This window comes from Nicotiana tabacum, chromosome 2 (genome assembly GCF_000715075.1).
Source record: "Nicotiana tabacum cultivar K326 chromosome 2, ASM71507v2, whole genome shotgun sequence".
Lineage (NCBI taxonomy): Eukaryota > Viridiplantae > Streptophyta > Magnoliopsida > Solanales > Solanaceae > Nicotiana > Nicotiana tabacum.
Window position 1 is genome coordinate 12,482,204 of NC_134081.1, and position 23,474 is coordinate 12,505,677.

Genomic DNA, 23,474 nt, shown 5'->3' on the forward strand with positions numbered 1-23,474 from the left:
TAATTACCTTAAATGGCTAGAAACTAAAATGATTAAGCGTATGGAACAATACCTCTATCATCTTTCAATTAGGAGCGATAACTTCTTTGAACAATATTTATGGTAAGCTAGAATTAAAACGCAAGCAAAATAAAATATGGAATATGATTCCAACAATAGTGGGTTGGTTACACTTTTTTTTCTATTTTTCTACTATTTCTTTTGTATTATTCTCTCTTTTATTACTCAATGTTCACATTTATTAATTTAAATGGATTGTTTAATATTTAGTCTATATGTTTATTACAGTCTTTTATTTTATAAATTTTGCATTAGATGTTACAAAAATCACAAAAACGATAGAATCATGAAAATTTTGTTTTTTTTTTAGTATAGATTGATTTTCTTCTATAAAGATTATGACATTAATATTCTATCATAATTTAATTTTTTTTCATAACTGCGCTTAGCACGGCTAATACACTAGTTAAAGAATAAATAAAGTGATGATGGGATCAGACTTCAGAGGCAAAGCCCACCAAGTTTGAATAAATTACAGATTGAACTTATCTGATTAGTCTTGATTAAAGGTACTCCATATATGTTAATCTGGTAGTACTCTAAAATGTATAGTACACTTGGTAGTACTCAATGCTCCAAGATATCAAGTTTGCAATAGTTTATAAAATGAGATGTGGATTAATATTAGCAGTACAAGAACTGTACTAGTACAATGATGTACCAAAAAATAACTTGGGACTTTGATAAAATGGACAAGATTTTACTACTTGCAGTACAATCAATGTACTTGCTACTATTGTTGTAATAAAATGTACGTTTGTGACATGGTTGAACTAATCTATAAAAGGAGTCAAATTTGTTACACTGGATATACTAAGGGGAAATCGAAGAAGAAGCAGAAGATGACACTTTGTTGGTGACTTTGGTCTCGAAAGAGTATTGGTTAGTATTATTGGTCTCGTATACACCCACTTAGGCCCAAAATATAGATTTTTCACTATGTGTGTGTGTTTTTTTTTTTTTTAATTTTATATTTACATAAACAAAACTGTTTTTTGCAAAAATGTGGTCTGTCTCTTTTCTTTAACTCTTGTATATACAACAACAACCACTTAAAATCTTGTATATAGCAAAAACATTATGCACCGGGTCGTCTTGCTATGTCTTGTTGTTTATTGTGTGATCTATGGCATCAACCACTAATTTTCTCATTACCATAATGGCCACCATTTTTACATATCTTTTTCTATGTACCATAAACCCCAAGTTTTATATTTTTTTCAATATACCTTAAACCAAAATTTAATAAATTATCCTTATGTAAAGTGTGTATAAGATTGTCCCTTTTTCTTTACAACAGCTCCGTTTCCTTATTTGAAAATGTTAAGATCAGTCAACTTCATGATTTCACTTGTTTTCTCCTTTCCGCTAATTACAAGTGCATTCATCCAAGACCGTTTTATTACATTCCCTCGGTGCTAAATTGATCAAATAGGTTATTTTGACGGACAACATAATTATCAATTATGCGCAATGTATTTAGCCTTCTAGATTAGAGTTTAATTATCCAATAGTACTATGTTTTCCAACTATAAAGAATTTAGATGAAATATCACATCAATTTAACATCTAAATCAACTTGAGAACATATTAAGTAAGATGGAGTGCTTAGTTTATATTACTCTTGAAAACGCAGGACAGACAACTGCAAGGGATAACATTATTCTTACTATTAACCAAAGAGGACCTCGAAAGCATGATAAAAATTTAAGAAATTCCGGTTTTACTCTAATTAACCTTGACACCTTATTCATGAAAACCCAAGTTTTTCAAAACGGGTAACTTGCAGATGAAATTATAGGACTTAACTTTTATTTACTCATAGTGCAATCAAATATATATTTCCACCCCATTGCAATTTAACCTAGTGCATAAGGTTGCAGCTTGTGTTATTGTTTAGGTTAGTAGTTCACTTGTTTTATGTAGTTACCTGCAATTACATTTCAAGTGAGCAGATAATGTAAAAAATTTATACTATCAATGTATGTATATAGTTAAGGTCATTGTTGAATAGTACGAAAGAAGAAGCATCGATGTATGGACACAGCATTAGACTTTTGGAACCAAAGTCACCAACAAAGTCTCAAATTTCTCATCTCCAAGTCAGGTGTTTTGGAACAGCCAACAACTTTGTTTCTCAATGATTTCTATTGTTATGTTTTAATTTGTTCCACTTGGAGAATGTAACCATATAGATGCAGAGTTAGCCCCTGCGTTTTGATTATTCTTTGGCGTCTCATGTTATTGTGATATTATTCAACAACCCCTCCCCCTCCCCTTCCATTTTTTTTCCCTTTTGACGCATACTAGGTACTTCTTACAATTCCTTGAGCAACAAAAAGGTTGTCTACACGAAAATCTGCTTCGCCTTGCAAAGGGAATAATGAAGCATCATCTTTCATTTTGGCCAGAGACTGCATAACTAGTTAGTATATACAATTAGAGGTAGATACTTTTCCAATTAGAATTGAATATTAGTTCTTCCTCTCCAATAAGATCTATCCTGCAAATAAATAAATATTTTACTAAAGCTCTTTAAGATACCTTATCAAATTAGAAAAAATACTAAAATTCTTTAAGGTAAAAAAAAAAAGACAATAACACAGAGATTGCTAAATGCAGAATATGGGGCAATAATTACCATCATTAGCATCAAACAATGAGAGCACCATTCTCGTTATATTTTCTTTCGTCATACTATATCTTCCAAAACTCAAATTTAATAAACTACTATATGTTTGTTATATAGGTAGAATATATTTATCCAGATTGATAAAAGAATAAAGTAAAGGGAAACAAAATAACATGGCAAGTTGTTTATTATTATTATTAGCACGAGAATATGATCTAAACATAATCTAATTAGGAATAATCGTGTAAGAGCAATGTTTAATTTAACATGTTGGCCAACAAGAACAATTCATTGTCTATCCTGTAATAATTGATTCTCTAGGATATTATTACAAAAAAATAGAATATGGATAACAACTCAAGAGGATTTGGTAAAATTTTACTAACAGAGCGATCCATACAACTCAATTGACGAAATTTTGTCCAAAAAATTGTACTACACAAGCTTAATTATATACAATACAATATATACTTAATCAAACTACTTAACTAATTAAAGTAGTATGGGTGATTTTAGAAGAAGAAAAAATAATAATAAATGCTTCCCATTCTTTTTGAAAGTGTTACATATTTAACAAAATCAATTTGACAAAACGACTAAAATGTCAATTTTAAAGTAGTAGTACATTAATACTTCACTTCAAAATCCTTAATATTATGTCATTTATAATTAATTAATGATAGGCTAATATTTTACCACTATTGCTTTTGCCATTATTCAAAATTGTATGTATGTACAAACAAAAAAATTGAGACTCATAAGCAGCGGTTTCCTTCGCAAACAATCATTCTTCAACAAGAATTCATTCTAGAATTGTAATTGCACTTAATTTTAAAGTCTTAATATGGTAAGATATCTGGTTTGACAATTTTATCCACATAGAATTATTTATTAAAACAATAATTTAGGGCCATTTTTGTCTATCGATATTGTATTCATGCTTTTATAATAAACTAGTTTTTATGTACATGCGTTGCACATAAAATTTTAATCACTTATTACAAGAAAGAAAAATATATTAAATTTACTAAAACATTATATAAAAACTTGATAATATTTTATACTTTAAAAATTATTATTATTACATTAACATAATACTTGAGTTCAAAATGATCATTCATCATTCTGAACTTGAAAATATGATCGACTTAGTTAAGTTAGTTAGATAGTGTTCTTATTTATAGTGCATGCAGAAAAATGCAATGTGGTCTTATCTTGTCTAATGCTTCATTATAGATGATTTGTTTTGGTGTATGTTCCCCTTCTGTCACTTTAGTTGTTGTCATAAACAATTGTTGATATATATTTTTTTGTAAAAGTGCAACAGGCAAATATAGATGAACACTAAGGATTGTTTATCTCCGTGCTTTATCTATTTGTATGACAAAACTTTTTTTTAATGTTAAACAAACATTGAAAACTACTTAGTCAACTTTATCTCCTCTATATTTTTTAGTCATGATATTATTAACTATCTGTTGCCATATTTTCCCTTTAAAATTGAACTTGTCCGCTTTAGAGTAATCAAATCTCATAATTTCTAAGTTTGATATATATAATATATATATATATATATATATATATATATATATATATATATATCATTCCATTATTGACACCCTCACCCAATTCACCAACTTAGCAGGACAAAAGATAAACTTTGATAAATCAAAAACAAATTCTCAAAAAATTGTTCACCTTCTAATAAAGAGTTTGTCCTTAGTTCTTTCAACATGCCAGACGGCGTGCAGCCCGATCCAAGCACTGCTGCAGCGTGCAGCTCGATCCAATATCATGGTCCGAAGGCTTGTTGCGGCGTACAATCCGATCCAACATTTACTGCGGCGCGCAGCCCGACCCAACACATCTCACACAGCTCTCAACCCGGCACTCAGGCCCTATATCAGTCACTAGCCTTTCCAGCTTCACAATTATCACAACAATAGCCCAAACAAGGACTATAACAAGTACAAATCAAATCATGGGAGAGAACCGGAACAAAAATGCATAAGCAAATAAGGACCGAGTACAAGACAACAATTTAACAGTCAATGCAACAAGCTCACGACCACTATGGGCCCCAACAAGTTTCTATATAACCTAAGCATGGTTTCTAACACGTAAGACATTCAATAATTCGAAAGCAAGAGTGAACAGGTAATAACAAGGTGTATTTGACTTTACAGTCTACCGGGATGGACCAAGTCTCTATCCCGCTCGGTGTCCGCTTACACGTCCATCACCTAACGTGTGTGTCACCTCTAAATATCAGCATCATATGAATTTCTCAGGGTTTCATACCCTCAAGACCAGATTTAAATCTATTACTTACCTCAAACCGAGCAAATCTCTACTCCGCAATGCTTTTGCCTTTCGATGCGGCCTCCAAATGCTCAAAATCTATTCACGATCAGTACAATACCATCAATATACGCTAATGGAATGAATCCCATATGAAATCTATCAATTTAGATCAAAATCTCAAAATTGGCCAAACCCGCCCCTCGGGTCCACATCTCAAAATCCGACAAAATTTACAAAACTAGATAGCCCATTCACTCACGAGTTCGTACATATGAAATTTATCCAAATCCGACATCATTTGGTCCCTCAAATCCTTAAATTAAACTCTTTAAAATCCCAAGCCCTAACCCCTCATTTTCACTAATTACATAATTAAACAACAAAAAATCATCATATATACGAGTATTAGGGCTCAATCAGCTTACCTCACTGATAGCCCTTGAATCACCTTTCAAATATCACTCCAAAAGCTCCAAAAACTAACTTGAAAATGGTGGAAATGAACCAAATTCGCGAAGTGTTCTATTTATGGTTTCTGCCCAGGCTTTTCGTACCTGCGGATCATTTCTCGCTTTTGCGCAACCACACCTGCGGAAAAATTCATTGCAGGTGCGGAACTCACTTATGAGCCCAGGTTCCACATCTACGGCCAACCTGTCGCACTTGTACTTGCTCACCTGCGCGTGACACTCCGCATCTCCGAAGCCAGCCATCTTCCTCCCTTCTGCATCTGCGCCCCAGGTCTCGCACCTGCGGGATCGCAGATGTGATAGACTCTCGCACTTGTGCATCCTGCCTAGCCCAGCACTTCCCGCACCGTCGAACTTCCCATGCGCACCAGCGACCTCGCACCTACGACTCCCCCTTCCGCAGGTGCGAAAATAACAGTAGCAGCAGCTTCAGCTGCATTTTCCAACTTTGACAAATCCGTTAACTACCCGAAATCACCACGAGACCCTCGGGACCTCAACCAAAAATATCAACAAGTCATATATCAACAAAAAAACTTAGTCGAACCTTCGAATCACTCAAAACAACATCGAAACACTAATTTACCCTCGGATTCAAGTCTAAGAACTTCTAAAACTTTCAAATTCGACAACCGATGCCGAAACTAACCAAACCACGTCCGAATAACCTCCAATTTTGCAAACACGTCACAAATGATACTACGAACCTACTCCAACTTCCGGAATTCTATTCTGAACTCGATATCAAATTTTTCAATGCCGACCAAAAATCGCCAAATGTCCAATTTCGCCAATTCAAGCCTAATTCTACCACGGACCTCCAAATCATATTCCGGACGTACTCCTAAGTCCAAAATCACCTAACAAAGCTAATGGAACCATAAAATTCAAACCCGAGATTGTTTACACATAGGTCAACATTCGTTTGACTTTTCCCAACTTAAGCTTCTACTTTAGGGACTAAGTGTCTCAATCCACTCCGAAACCACTCCGGACTCGAACCAACTAACCCGATACATCATAATATAGCTGAAAAGCACAAAAGAAACAGAAATAGGGGTAACGGGGCTATAACTCTCGAAACGATCGGGCGGGTCGTTAGAGGAAACCCCTGATACCACCTAAAATCATGTACTTTCTCCGGCTATGTAGCCATAACAGGTTACCTACAAATGCTTACTTAGCACGCCTTAACATTATAGACAACAATCTTTGTCCACATTGTTCCGCAGTTGCTGAGACTATACAACATCTCTTCTTTGATTGCTCTGCCTCACGAGCACTATGGACACACCTGGGCCTTCTCCATCTTTTCGACACACTCCAACACCTATCCATTCCACTAATTGAGCGAATCAACCTACTGATCAAACAATATCAACATCTTACCCCACATAATATCCCCTCGCCCACACTAATTCCTTTTTGTTTATGGGGTATATGGCTCCACCGTAACCAAAATCTTTTTCATAACCGTTCTGCTCCCTTTCACTATTTACAAATTATTAATAGAGCTGTCGAGTTTCACTTCCTCGTATCGCGACCACACAAAAACACACAACCAACCCCTCTTTATATCAAATGGAATCCACCGCCCCAAAACCACTACAAATTAAATACCGATGGCGCGACTTCTAGGATTCCAGGGTTAAATGGAATAGGAGGGGTTATAAGATCCTCTGATGGGAACTGGATATTAGGGTATTCAAGACATATAGATTTTGGCACTAACATACAAATGGAGATAACAAATTTGCTCTATGGATTACGCTTATCTTTACAACATGGTTACTACCCATTGGAGATTGTTATTCCCGCCAATATTGCTGTATTTGTAAATAATTATTCTGCAAAATATAAGTTATCGTAATGAAACAGTAATTAATTCGAGCCCACTGAATTTACAGTGTTTCCTTAAGGAATTTAATCCCCTCCTACTACCCAAGGTAATGGATTATTTCCTCCCAGGATAGAACGAATCACACACTGGTGTAGTGGTACTTCAAACCCCAATGTTTCAGCGAACACAAAGTTCGGTAGCAAATCACACTTACAGTTGCTTTATTTGAAGTTAAAACAATGCAGAACAAAGGAATAGAAACTCAGAAAATCGTATGAAAATGCTGAGAGGAAGGAATGCAATGTATAGCCAAATCTGTTGAGCGTTTTCAGTTTTGTGTCTTGTGTGTCTTTTTTCAACAGCTGCTGCACATATATATAGCAGCCAGTGTTGAAGAAGAACGACCGTCCACCCTCCGTGGTGGAGCATGCATTAGCATGTTTGTGGAGCAAGCACTTGGCCATGGTGGGAAGAGCATTAGGCGGCTTGTTGTCGCAGTTGGTGGTCAGTACACGGATTGGAACATATCCGTTACAAATACGGATAATCTTACATTAATATTTATTATTAACAAATAAATTTGGTCCAAAAAATTAATCAATCAATCGATCATTTGACCAAATCCAAATCCAAATCCAAATCCGAAGCCGAAGCCGAAGCCGTAGCCGAGCCGAGCGAGCGACGACGACAACGCGATGCTTGCTTTGGTGGTCAATACACGGATTGAAATATATCCGTTATAAATGCGGATAATCTTACGTTAATATTTATTATTAACAAATAAATTTGGTCCAAAAAATTAATCAATTAATCAATCGATCGATCATTTTACCAAATCCGAATTCGAATCTGAATCCGAAGCCGAAGCCGAAGCCGAAGCCGTAGCCGTAGCCGAAGCCGAGCCGAGCGAGTGACGACGACGACGGCGTGAGGCTTGCTTTCTTCTTAACTCTTTATGAGCTAAAAGAAGAGCAATTATATATATATATATCCACCAAAAATCTTTTCCTCTTCCAATATGGGATAATGTCTCATTGTCAAGAGGGGAAAACTTAAAATTTTACTCAAAAATTTTATTTTCCCTCCATTTTCCATTCACCCTCATTTTAAGACCATTTCATCTTAAAAATAAAACCTCAACAATCCCCCACATGAATGGGGAATGGCTATATCACGGAAGTATGCATGAAAAAACTGTGTGATTTACAAGCAAGGATTAATTGCATCTGGATAAGTAGGTTTCCCTTTGAACTTTCCGTAGTAAACTTATGTTGGATATACTCGGTCAATCGGTAGATTTGATATCTTTGAACCGTCGATCTTTGGTGTATACCTAGACAACCATAAGTCACACAATCAACCCTTAACCGTCTTTGGTTCTCATTGTTGTGTTTGTTTCAGCCATGAACACCGCCTGGTTTCATAAGTGCGTAGAGAACTGGCCTTACAAAGTTCTCCTTGAAGCGGCTAACACTTCACACTTACATAGGTGATTCCTAAACGTGTCATCCTGTAGATACACTATTTGATATACCCCGTATCAAATTTAAAAATCATTAAAAAGCCTTATTGCTTTATCCTTGGTACTGAACATTGTCTCATCACGAGAACGGACTAAAATTTTATTTGACAATATTGAACCGTTATTAATGACTTTGTTTGATCTCCTTAAACCTAGATCTTGGGATCTCCAGTCTTCTAGGTAGAGTTACCGCCACAATGACTTGTTCTCGGCCATAGCCCCATTCCCCTTGATGATTTCTCAACTACCTCTCTAGTTAGGCCTTTTGTAAGTGGATCCGACACATTATCACTTGACTTTACATAGTCAATCGTGATAATTCCTCTAGAGAGTAATTGCCTAACGGTTTTATGTCTTCGTCGTATATGACGAGATTTACCGTTATACATAACACTCCCAGCCCTTCCAATTGCCGCTTGACTATCACAATGTATGCATATTGGTGCCAACGGTTTGGGCCAAAATGGAATGTCTTCCAAGAAATTCCGGAGCCATTCAGCTTCTTCACCGGCTTTATCTATCTACATTGGGCACACATAGCCTGCCCTGCATCCGTAACACACTGTCATCCCCACTAGTGACCTCCTTGGTATCGCCAGGCTGAACTGTGTCCTTGAGGACAAGCAAATGGGGGTCGTCATGTTGGCGCTCTCTGATACGATCATAAAGAGAAGACCGAGAAACCACACAAGCCAAAACTCGACTCAGCTCCGAAACATCCAATCTAACAAACTGGTTGGCCAAGGCCTGAACATCATCCAATTCTAATGGCCTCTCCGCTGCTGGTAGATATGCTAAATTGCCCAAGCTCTTTGCCTTATGACTCAAGGCATCGTCCACCACATTAGACTTCCCGGGATCCACCGGGTTTATCTAAGGCTATGAATTCAGCCTCCATTGTAGAGCGGGCAATACATGTTTGTTTGGACGACTTCCAAGATACCGCTCCTCCACCAATAGTGAATACATATCCACTCGTGGACTTAGAATCAGTTGAACCGGTGATCCAATTTGCATCACAGTATCCCTCAATCACCGCAGGGAATTTACTGTAGTGCAAGTCAAAGTTTTGGGTATGTTCTAAATATCCCAAAACTCGTTTCATTGCCATCCAATGAGATTGGCCTGGATTGCTCGTATATCGACTCAGTTTACTTATAACACAAGCTATATCTGGTCGTGTACAATTCATGATATACATTAAGCATCCCAACACACGAGCATAATCCAATTGTGATATGCTTTGGCCTTTATTCTTTGCTAATGCAAGATTCACGTCAATTGGAGTCTTTGCAACTTTAAAGCCCAAGTGCTTGAATTTTTCAAGTACTGTCTTAATATAATGAGATTGTGATAATGCCAGACCTTGAGGAGTCTTATGGATCTTAATTCCCAGAATTAAATCAGCAACTCCCAAGTCTTTCATATCAAACTTGCTATTGAGCATACGCTTAGTAGCATTTATGTTGGCAATGTCATTACTCATTATCAACATATCATCCACATATAGGCAAATAATGACTATGTGATTTGGAACATTTTTAATGTACACACATTTATCACATTCATTTATCTTAAAACTATTTGACAATATTGTTTGGTCAAATTTCGCATGCCATTGTTTGGGTGCTTGTTTTAGTCCGTAAAGAGACTTAACAAGTCTACATACCTTCTTTTCTTTACCTGAAACCACAAACCCTTCAGGTTGTTCCATGTAAATTTCTTCCTCCAACTCTCCATTTAAGAAGGCCGTCTTAACATCCATTTGATGAATTTCAAGACCATACACTGCAGCTAATGCTACTAACATCCGTATGAACGTAATTCTTGTAACTGGAGAGTATGTATCAAAGTAGTCTAGACCTTCTCGTTGTCTATACCCTTTGACTACGAGTCTTGCCTTGAATTTATCAATAGTGCCATCATCTTTGATTTTTCTCTTAAAAATCCATTTAGAACCCAAAGGTTTATTTCCAGGAGGAAGATCAACCAATTCCCATGTATGGTTGTTCAATATGGATTCTATTTCACTATTGACTGCCTCTTTCCAAAACAATGATTCCGAAGAAGTCATAGCTTCTTTAAATGTTTGAGGCTCATTCTCCAATAAGAAAGTCACAAAATCTGGTCCAAATGAAGTAGACGTTTTTTGACGTTTACTACATCTTGGATCCTCCTGATTACATATACTTTCTTTTATTTCTTCCCGAGGTCGTTTAGATCCTTCACCAAACGACTCACATTCTTTTTTATACAGATATATATTTTCAAAGAACTCAGCATTATCTGATTCTATAACCGTATTATTATGAATGTCGGGATTTTCTGATTTATGAACCAGAAATCGATATGCTTTACTATTTGTCGCATATCCTATGAAAACACAATCAACGGTTTTTGGTCCTATCTTTACCCTTTTAGGTTTAGGAACTTGCACTTTTGCCAAACACCCTCACACTTTAAAATAATTCAAGTTGGGCTTCCTTCCTTTCCATTTTTCATATGGAATGGATTGTGTTTTGCTATGGGGCACTCGATTTAATATTCGATTAGCCGTAAGAATGGCTTCCCCCCACAAGTTCTGTGGCAAACCAGAACTTATCAACAACGCATTCATCATCTCCTTTAATGTGTGATTCTTTCTTTCCGCAATCCCATTAGATTGGGGCGTGTAAGGGGCTGTTGTTTGATGAATAATTCCATATTCTAAACATATTTCTTCAAAAGGAGATTCATATTCACCACCCCTATCACTTCTTATCATTTTTACTTTCTTGTTAAGTTGCGTTTCAATTTCATTTTTGTATTGCCTGAATGCGTCTATTGCTTCATCTTTACTATTCAGTAAGTAAACATAGCAATATCGAGTACCATCGTCAATAAAAGTTATGAAATACTTCTTTCCACCGCGAGATGGTATTGACTTCATGTCACAAATATCTGTGTGAATTAAGTCTAAAGGATTTGAATTCCTTTCAACTGACTTATAAGGATGTTTAACATACTTAGATTCCACACATGTTTGACATTTTGATTTTTCGCATTCAAACTTAGGCAGTACTTCCAAGTTAATCATTTTTCGCAAGGTTTTATAATTGACATGACCCAAATGTACATGCCATAAATCATTTGACTCAAGTAAGTAAGAAGAAGTTGAAATATTATTATTGTTTTCCACAACCATTATATTTAGATTGAAAAGGCCCTCGGTGAGGTGACCTTTTCCTACAAATATTTCATTCTTACTTATGACAACCTTGTCGGACACAAAAACGCACTTAAAACCGTCCTTAACAAGAAGTCAAGTAGAGACTAAATTCTTTCTCATTTTGGGAACATGAAGGACATTGTTCAAAGTCATGACCTTGCCAGAAGTCATTTTCAGAAATGTCTTCCCATATCCTTCAACTTTTGCTGTTGAAGCATTTCCCATATAAACTGTCTCTCCGGGTCCAGCAGGAGCATAAGTAGCAAAAGCTTCTCTAACTGCACAAACATGGCGAGTGGCTCCTGAATCAAACCACCACAGTTTAGGATTTCCCACCAAGTTACATTCAGAAAGCATGGCACACAAGTTATCAACATCATCATGGTTTACTACCATGTTTGCTTGACCCCTTTTCTTGTCTTTCTTCGGAGCACGACACTCCGTAGATTTGTGTCCGGTTTTCCCACAGTTGTAGCAGTTTCCACTGAACCGCTTCTTGCTTGGGTTGTATTTCGGACCAGAAGCCTTCTTCCTCTTTTTGTTATCTTCAACAATATTTGCTCTCATTATTGTTGAATTTCCACGGCCTCTCCTTTCAGCAGCTTTATTGTCCTCTTCGATTCTCAACCGAACAATGAGATCTTCAAAGGACTTTTCAAGTGCATTCCACAATTCTTTTGACGTCTCCACGCCACTGTATACATTATACAGATTATCATCCAGTCCGCTAAGAATATAATTCTTGCACAAAAAATCAGAATGCTTCCACGCTTCAATCCAGTCCGTTACAAATGCGGATAATCTTACGTTAATATTTACTATTAACAAATAAATTTGGTCCAAAAAATTAATCAATCAATTGACCGTAGCCGTAGCCGTAGCCGAGCCGAGCGACGACGACAGCGCGAGACTTGCTTTCTTCTTAACTCTTTAAGAGCTACAAGAAGAGCAATTATATATATACCCACCAAAAATCTTTTCCTCTTCCAATATGGGACAATGTCTCATTGTCAAGAGAGGAAAACTTAAAATTTTACTCAAAAATTTTATTTTCCCTCCATTTCCCATTCACCCTCATTTTAAGACTATTTCATCTTAAAAACAAAACCTCAACAGAGATTAATCTTGATGCAAAGGAGGTAATCACATTACTGCATACAAATAATCCTCACTACACTAACTTGATCAATGACTGCAGGTTGCTGCTCCGGCAGCTGGGTGATCCTCTCATTCAGCATACATACAGGGAGGCAAATAAGGTAGTTGATGGTCTAGCAAAGTATGGTACACAATTACCCTGCAACAACAGCCTACAACTTTTTGATACACCACCACCTTTTGTCTATATAAGGCCTTCCAGTCAGACAAAGCAGGCACGGAGAGACGAAGACTTGTTAACTCTTGCGTTTTTGATACACCCCTTAATTCCCCCGATGTAAATTCATGCCCAAACATGATCTTTGTCTCCCACTCATGTAACACTACATGTGGTTTTTGTAATGATCCTTCTATGGATCCTAGCTTTGCCGCAGTAAGTAGTTTCAGTAGTAGCTAATCATGTAGCATCAGCCACCACGGGTGCCCAGTGCATCTTGTCCTCTGTATCTTTTGAAACTTAGTAATGAATCTCAGTAATCTTTTATGACCAAAAAAAAATAAATTAATGATAAGACATGTTTCACATAATTATCAAAGAAGTAGAATGGATTCACCGATACAGTAGTAAACTTGGAACTCATTAGGTGTTCAAATTTTGACTCTTAATCATAAAAATTAAAATATAAAGAATATTTAAATCTAAGACCATGTCCAGTGGAACACAAGTTTCCTGCATTTAATTTGTAGGTCAGAACTCATACAAAATACAATCATTGGTGATATAAAGTATGTTTGTCACAGTTACATTACAATCATCAAGGTATAACAGTGCAGGGCATTCTATCGTTGCTTTCAACGAATAGAATAAAACATTTACTCTCCATAAGATTTTGAACAAAAGAGTAAAAATGAAAATATAATATATAAAATATTTTAAGGACCTACTTATAGACTCCTTTAAAGCATAGACGTCAAAGATTGACATGCAAATCCAAAGCTCCGCAATACTTGAAGTTTCTAAAATAGCTTCAAGCTGATTTACCGCCAAATTGAATTATCAGATACAGTATAACAACAAAACTATTTTACAACATGAAGGGAGAAGAAAAAATAAATTGGCTGAAATAATGTCACCTTAAGCAGCGGTCTCTTCCATTCAGCTGAATGATTTTATCTACCAAATTCAAGGCGATGGTTCAAATCTATAGTGGTGTTTACTGCAAAGCAAAATAACAGCATGCAGCTGATCAGTAAGCATTATAAAGTATATATATGGTATAAAAGGAGAACATAGTTCAACATAAAATTTGCATATATATTATGCTGGATTACGGGAAAAATAGAATTCAAGAAAAAATGAGATCTAATTGATATCCCTTTATCAAAAATGTTAAGCTTTCAAAATCTCTTGCATCAATGATATGTTGAGTTGTTTAAGTAAAGCTGCCGTAATTTAGATGGATTTAAACTATGACCTAGTTGTGTACCAAGCGGAATTTAAGTAAGAACCCAAATTCGAAGGAATTAGTACTACATTCAAAGACCTAAATCCGAAAGAAGGTCTTAAAAGTGTAACTTTTATCCGATAAAAAATTATATTCTAAGGGTATAAAAATCCATCAAGATTTCGAGGATATTTTAGTCCATCAACATTTAACTTCCTTGGATTCGTGCTTTTATAATAATAACTAGTTTTAGTGTACGTGCGTTGCACGTATTTTTCGCGTCGATTAATAAAAACTAAACACAAGAAGAACAAATTAATGATAAATAGCATTTGATACTAAAAATAAAATAAATGTCACATTTGTATTAGATATAGTTGAAAGTTCATTAAGGGATGTCGCACAACACTAACCGAAAGATCGTTCATTCACTAATTAGTTAAATTGCATCTAATTTATAAAATAACAATAATTATGTACCTTAAAAATTAAGAGTAGTTTTAATCTTTGTTAACGTACTCCTTTGTTCTAATATTCTAGCTCTTTCATTTCAGAATTGTAACTTGACCCATATTATTTATTAAACTAGTATCTATGAACGTGCATTGCACGTTAATAATGACACGTGATGATTTAAACATTTATTTATATGAATGAATAATAAAATTTAATTAATGAGAGAAATTTTATGTATAATAATACAACAATCATCTAAATGCCAAAAAATATTATTACATTAGCATAATACATGAATTTAAAATAAAAGGACATCATCAAAACTTACACAAATGATCAATTTTTTCATGTTAGGTAGATAATTATGTATTATAGTTTAAAAGTATTAATGTGATGGTATCTTAACGAGCACTTCTTTGTGGATAATATTTTTGTGTGTATATTTTCTCCTAATACTTTGGTTGCTCTGCTTTAACCAAATCTCTTGTTGTCGATCTTGATATCCCTCTTGAAAGTGCAACATACTGTTGTTCGTGCGAGAAAACATATTGCGGTAAATATAGTCCAATATTTAGGATGTTTGTCCTTGTGCCTTATTTGTTATATATGCAAAACATAAACATACTAAAAATTATTTTCACACAAATTTAAAAGGATATTCCTTAGTTTCGGAACACGAAAGTTGAATTCAGGGATAAGAATATACTTATAAGCACATTGACCAGTATCATAATTTTTGCATGTATGGCGTTATTGTCAAAACTTCTATATACCATCTGTGTGCTATTACATAAGCTATTCGGCGTATCTAAGTTTTTCAGTAGCATGACAAACATATATTTTTTCAAAATTAACCTATATACAATAGAAGATCAATTTTAACTTAGTCTATTATATATACGGCGGCACTAACATACGTAAGAAATAATAAACTTGACAACAAACATATATGGTAGAAGGTCATTTGGTATTAAAGTATTTAAGTATTCTTCTTGGTAGTAATTATTGGTATCATTTTCTGCTGAGTCAAAAACTCAAAAATATTTTATTTTTATTATAAAATTTTGCAATCAACGTTTTATTTAGTGGATCAACATATGCATTTCTGCTAGCTAATTAAGAGATCTTTTTAATTCTACCCTGCGATTTGCAGAAATTACATTTTAATCTAATGATAGAAATATTTCTCTTATTAAATGTACTACTATTACCATTGGGATTGATAACAAAGTGTTCAGGAAAAACCAAATCATATTTTATTGGATGCTCTTCTTCGTTTCCGACAAGAAGTAAGAAGACACTGAATACTGGATCTATTCTTACTTCATATTTCTTGTCAGTTGAATCTTTTTCATTTGAGGCCAGAAGCATAACTTTGGCAAGCTAGCTTTTACAGTCTCTGATTTTGTCGATTTTAGAACTACTGGTAGTACTTGATAGAAATCACCTCCCAAACCATTAATTTTCTACCAAACGGTTCATTAATAAGAACTCTGGTCAATTATTTCGATCGTTTGACACTTTGCCATACGTGCTTCAGATTATATTATCAATTTTGCTTTCCTGATAAATTTAGTATCATTGCTCTACTTTGATATATTAGTGTCACGACCCGAAATTTTCACCTTCGGGACCGTGATGGCGGCTAACATTTTACTTGCTAGGCAAGCCAACGTTAGAATATAATTAGCCATTTTAACATAATTTTAAATTAATTAATAACAAAGAAACAAATGCGGAAATAAAGTGAATAATCCATAATAAATGCGATATCTAAATACCACCCCAGAACTGGAGTCACAAGTGCACGAGCTTCTAGAATAATACAAATAAAGGTCTGAATAAAATTCAAGCTGTTTGAAATATAATACACAACTGAGATAAGATAGAAGGGGACTTCAGAACTACGAACGCTGTGCAGTTATACCTCAAGTCTCCACTGGTAGTTCTATCCGGGCAAATATACAGTACGACGTTGGGACCAACTCCGAAATCTGCACAAGAAGTGTAGAGTGTAGTATCAATACAACTGACCCCATGTAGTGGTAAGTGCCGAGCCTAACTTCGGCGAAGTAGTGACGAGGCTAAGGCATGTCACTTACATTAACCTGTACGCAATAATAATAATAACAACAATAATAAAAATAAATCAGGTAACTCATTTTAACAGTTGAAGGCAACTCGACAGTCATAACCAATTATTATTTCAATCAATTTTCACTGTAGCGTGCAACCCGCCTCAACAATATAATTCCTCAATAAATTTTCGTTGCGTGCAACCCGCTCCAATAATATAAACTTTAAATAAATCAGTTGCGGCGTGCAACCCGATCCCCCAATATATTTATTTTTATTTCTGTTGCGGCGTGCAACCCGATCCCTCCATATATTTTAACAACTCTTAAATGTAATAAAAATACTCCAATAAATACTACGTTCAATGAGAAACTATTAAGCATCAAGGCATACAATAATTATAATTTATTTATGAAACAAACAATGACAAGTAGCAATTAATTGTGAAAATCAGGGAGAAAATAGGCAGTCTAATATTTAATATGCTAAATGTCAAGTAGTAATTAAGACATATAAATCAAATAAGCATGTGACAATTATTGTAGGAATTCAAGAATTAATATTTGACAAGGAATAGGAGATAAATAATTATTATAATAATTAATTCGTGTCTTAAAATAATTTAAGATGTTAAACTAATTAAGCAAACAATTAATTTAACAAAGTATAGGCACTCGTCACCTTGCCTATACATCGTTAGACATGAAATTCACATAGCAAATAATTCAAGGGTTCTATTCCTTCAAGTCAAGGTTAACCACAACACTTACCTCGCTTTGCAACCAAGTTCAAGAATCCAATAAACCTTTGCCTCGCGAATTCGTGTACGAAATTGTCAAATCTAGTCATAAATAATTTAATATACTCAATACAAACCGTAGGAATTAATTCCATATGAATTTACTAATTTTTCGGATTAAAATCTAAAATTCATCTCAAAACTCGATAGTGGGGCCCACATTTCGAATCTCAAAAAAACTTACGAAATACGAACACCCATTCCGATACGAGTCCAACCATACAAAAATTATCAAATTTCGATGTCAAATGGACCTTCAAATCCTAATTTTTCATTTTTTTGGAAAGTTTTACAAAAATTCTAATTTCTTCCATCTAAATCCGGAATAAATGATGAATATAGACATGGATTTATGAAATATAATCACTTTTGGTTATAGAACACGTACCCAATTCAAAGTCGTGAAAAATCGCTTTGAAATCGCCTAAATGCGAGACTCAAAACTAAAAAATGAGTAAAAATGGTTAACTCTCGATTTGTATGTGTTATGTCCAGCATTTCCGCTTCTGCAGAAACTTGACCGCATCTGCGGTCTAAAATCCGCAGGTGCGATTACACCAGAAGGCCAAAATTTTAGATTTTTATTTAAGTCCAAATTTTGATCCGTTAACCATCCGGAATCCACCCGAGGCCCTCGGGAAGAATATTTTCGTTATACCAGAGTCGACTCTTTATAATATAGTCTTGAAAACTTGTTCTTGATTATGATTTAGCTTTGATTGTGCTTCCTCAGTCACTTGTATAGCATTTTGATTCTTAATAATATACTAAAAATTTTACTTTGTGTTCTAACGCTCTTTTTATGGAATAAATTTATGTATCCTAAGATATTATTTTAACTTGAATAAAAAATAATTGAATTGGATTCTCTTGCTAAATAATTAATTAAAGATTTAATTATTTGATTTTAACATAAAAAATAATTTATTCTATGTTGATTCAGATCTTAATATTAATTCATCTCTTGTTTTGAATATTTAATCTTAATTATAATTTTATCCACTATAAATTTTATTTTCAAAGAGTAAAAGATTGATATGACATTTCACTTTTAGATCTTTATGTTTGTAGAATCATTAGTGGTATTGACTCTTACCAACCATTTTCTCTCTTTCTCACACATTTATATTCTTAAATATTTTTTAGTTGTTGTTTAATAATTGAGTATTTTTCAATATTATACGAAAATTGATAAAATAATATTATTTGAGTAGAAAAATAGTTCAAATATAATATAAATTTATATTACCGTGGGGATATTGTTTCTCAATTTCAACTCTTTATGCAGTCCATTTAATATTACTTTTATCCTTTTGGTATTGGACATTATGGAGGGTAATGTATTTCCAATACAGATGATTCTTATGAAATTAATTTTATTAAACCTTCCTACATATTTTTAAAAAGAATTTAACAGATAAAATTTTATTAATTTTAAATCTTAAATATTAAAAATTAGCAAAGAAGGTATTGTAGTCCAAAAAATAGGTTATTGCAGTTATGCCCTTTCCCTATGAGTTCTTCCGCTTAATATTTTAGGGCTATTTTGGTATATTAATGTCACGACCCAAATTAACTTCTGTCGTGATGGCGCCTATCGTGGAACTAGGCAAGCCGACTCATTTCCAAAACAAACTGATATTTTTATTTCAAAGATAATTTCAAGGTTATTTAACATAAAACCTCTATTTAAAGAGTTCAAATCAAAGAAAAACAGAAGTGCAGAAAAAAAAAGCCCGACATCGGGGTGTCACTAGTCATGAGCATCTACTATAATCTATCTAGCAATATCAAGGCTAACTCAGCCTGGAAAATAGCTAAATACAACTAGAGGAAGATAAGAGGGAGAACAGCAGGGGCTGTGATCGCCAAACAGCTACCTTGCTATCTCCAAGAAAATAATCTGCAACCAGAACACTCAATAACCGCTACCGTATCCAGCTACACCTGAATCTGCACACAAGGTGCAGGGAGTAACGTGAGTACGCCAATTCAATAAGTAACAACAATAAATAAAGACTGAGCAGTAGTGACGAGCAATAAAGCATATAACGTTCATATCATGAAATCTCAGTAAAGTACAACATGCTTTAAAAATCAGTGTTTGAATCAAATCATCTCGTTTAAACCCGGTTCCAGTAAAAATCATTTAAAGATATTTTTCCAACAGTTTTTCAAACAAAGGATCAATGCAAAGGTGAGCAAAAATGATTAAATCATAAACAGCCCCTCGGGCAAAACATGACTCATAAACAGCCCCTCGGGCAAACCTCATAGTCACTCGTGCCACTCGGGCATACCTCATAATCACTCTTGCCACTCGGGCATACCTCACAATTACTCATGCCTCCCAGTCACTCAGCACTCGGCACTCGGCACTCGTACTCAGTAGGTACTTGCGCTCACTGGGGGTGTGTACAGACTCCAGAGGGGCTCCTTCAGTCCAAGCGCTATAATCTGCACGGACAACTCACGTGTTGTACGGACAACTCATGTGCCATAAATAAAGTATGCTGCAGGCGGGTATCCCCGATCCACACTCATCCTCACAAATCATGCCCTCGGCCTCACTCAGTCATAAACCTCTCAAGCCACTCTGGCATTTCAGTAAAACAGGGCATTCGGCCCAAAACATTTATATGCATCAAAATAGAGTCATAAAACTGAGTTATGTGGTAAACAAGTATAAACATGACTGAGTATAGATTTTCAATCGAAAAAAATGAGAGGATGGTAAGAAACAACCCCTAAGGGTCCAAACAGCATTGGCGCAAGCCCAAACATGGCATTCAACCTAATTTACAGAAATTCTTTCTAAAACATATAAGTATCATATGGTTTCAACAAAATATGCAACTTTACAGTTATTACGGGACGGACCAAGTCACAAATCCCCAACAGTGCACGCCCACACGCCCGTCACCTAGCATGGGTGTCACTAAAAATAGTAGAATGATACAAAATCCGAGGTTTCATACCCTCATGACTAGATTTATAATAGTTACTTACCTCAAACTGGTCAATTCTCTACCCCGCAATGCTCTTGCCTCTGGACTCAGCCTCCAAATGCTCCGAATCTATTCACAATCAGTACAATACTATCAATACGCGCTAATGGAATGAATTTCATAAGAAAAACTACAAAATTAGACCAAAATCCAAAATTGGCTCAAATCCAGCCCCCGGGCCCACGTCTCCAAATCAGACAAAATTTACAAAACTAGAAAGCTCATTCACTCACGAGTCTAAGCATACTAAATTCATTAAAATCCGACATCGTTTGGTCCTTCAAATTCTTAAATTACTCTCCAAAAATTCCAAGCCCTAACCCCTCATTTTCACTAATTACCATGATTAAACAATGAAAAATCACCATATATACAAGTATTAGGGCTCAAGTAACTTACCTAAACGAAATCCCCTTGATTCCCTCATCAAATCTCTCCCAAAAGCTCCAAAAACCGAATAGAAAAAGTGGAAATGAACCAAATTCGCAAAGGGTTCTATTTATGGTTTCTGCCCGGGTTTTTCGCACATGCGGCCATTTTCTCGCACCCGCGCGACCGCACTTGTAGTCCAAGGAGCCGCACCTACGTGACTCACTTAATCCCCCAGCTTCCACACCTGCGGACACCTTTCTCGCACATGCGGACTCGCATCTGCGGTCTCACGTGCGCATCTGCGAAACCAGCCCAAACTCCTCATCTTCGCATCTGCGCTCTCAAAGCCTCACACCTGCAGGCTCGCAGATGAGGACAATTCTTCTCATCTGTGTTCCCAGCCTTGGCCCAGCGTCGCCAGCACCTGCGCACTCTCCACGCACACCACTGCTCCTGAATCAATTTCACCTTATCTAATGCGTCCTGGACCAAGTCTGTAGCTAAGAGCCTAGCCTCACCCGGCTCAAACTATCCAACTGGAGATCTACACCTCCTCCCATACAAAGCCTCATACAGAGCCATCTGAATACTCGACTGATAACTGTTGTTATATGCAAACTCCGCGAGTGGAAGAAACTGGTCCCATGAACCCCCAAAGTCAATGACACAAGCACGCAACATGTCCTCTAATATCTGAATAGTGCGCTCGGACTGCCCGTCCGTCTGAGGGTGAAAAGATATGTTCAAATCAACCTGAGTAGCCAACTCTCGCTGCACGGCCCTCCAAAACTGCGATGTGAACTGAGTACCCCTATATGAAATGATGGAAACTGGGACACCATGCAGGCAAACGATCTCTCGGATGTAAATCTCAGCCAACCGCTCTGAAGAGTAAGTAGTACCAACTAGAATGAAGTGCGCGGACTTGGTCAGCCGATCCACAATAACCCAAATAGCGTCGAACTTCCTCGAAGTCCGTGGGAGCCCAACTACAAAGTCCATGGTGATACGCTCCTACTTCCACTCTGGGATCTCTAACCTCTGAAGCAAGTCACCCGGTCTGTGATGCTCATACTTAACCTGCTGACAGTTGAGACACCGAGCCACAAACCCAACTATATCCTTTTTCATCAGCCTCCACCAATAGTGCTGCCTCAAATCCTGGTACATCTTCGCGGCACCCGGATGGATGTAATACCTGAGCTGTGGGCCTCCTCAAGAATCAACTCTCGAAGCCCATCTACATTAGGCACACATATCCGGCCCTGCATTCTCAGCACACCGTCATCACCAATAGTTACATACCTAGCATCACCTCTCCGAACCCTGTCCTGAAGAACGAACAAGTGTGGGTCATCATACTGACGCTCCCTGATACGGTCATAAAGAGAAGACTTAGAGACCACACAAGCCAATACCCGACTAGGCTCCGAAATATCCAATCTAACAAGCTGGCCCGATAAGGCCTGAACATCCAATGCCAAAGGTCTCTCTACTGCTGGAAGATATGCTAAACTCCCAAACTCTCTGCCCGGCGACTCAAAGCATCGGCCACCACATTGGCCTTTCCCGGATGGTACAAAATAGTGATATCATAGTCCTTAAGAAGCTCCAACCATCTCCGCTGACGCAAATTAAGATCCTTCTGCTTTAACAGATACTGCAGACTCCGGTGAACAATATAGATCTCACAATGAACCCCATACAAATAATGACGCCAAATCTTCAAGGCGTGAACAATGGCTGCTAACTCAAGATCATGGACATGATAGTTCTTCTCATGGGTCTTTAACTGGCGCGAGGCATAGGCAATCAACCTACCCTCCTGCATCAAAACACAACCAATGCCTATCCTCAAGGCATCACAATACACGGTGTAAGAGCCTGAAGCTGATGGTAGAACTAACACTGGAGCTGTGGTCAAAGTAGTCTTGAGCTTCTGAAAGCTCTCCTCACACTCATTCCGACCACCTGAATGGAGCACCCTTTTCGGTCAATTTGGTCAAGGGCGATGCAATAGATGAAAATCCCTCTACAAAGCGACGGTAGTAACCCGCCAAACCAAGAAAGCTCCTAATCTCCGTGGTTGAGGACGGTCTAGGCCAACTCTGCACCACCTCTATCTTCTTCGGATCCACCTGAATACCCTCGCTGGACACCACATGTCCCAAGAATGCTACTAAA

General features: G+C 36.3%; 1 long non-coding RNA gene across 1 annotated transcript; it reads left to right on the plus strand.

Moving 5' to 3' along the window:
- The first annotated feature begins 353 nt into the window (after window positions 1–353).
- Window positions 354–2,284, plus strand: LOC107767449 (uncharacterized). The gene is made up of 2 exons (XR_001643902.2): window positions 354–942; window positions 2,055–2,284. It is a non-coding gene; the product is annotated as an uncharacterized LOC107767449 (long non-coding RNA).
- Window positions 2,285–23,474: the final 21,190 nt, after the last annotated feature.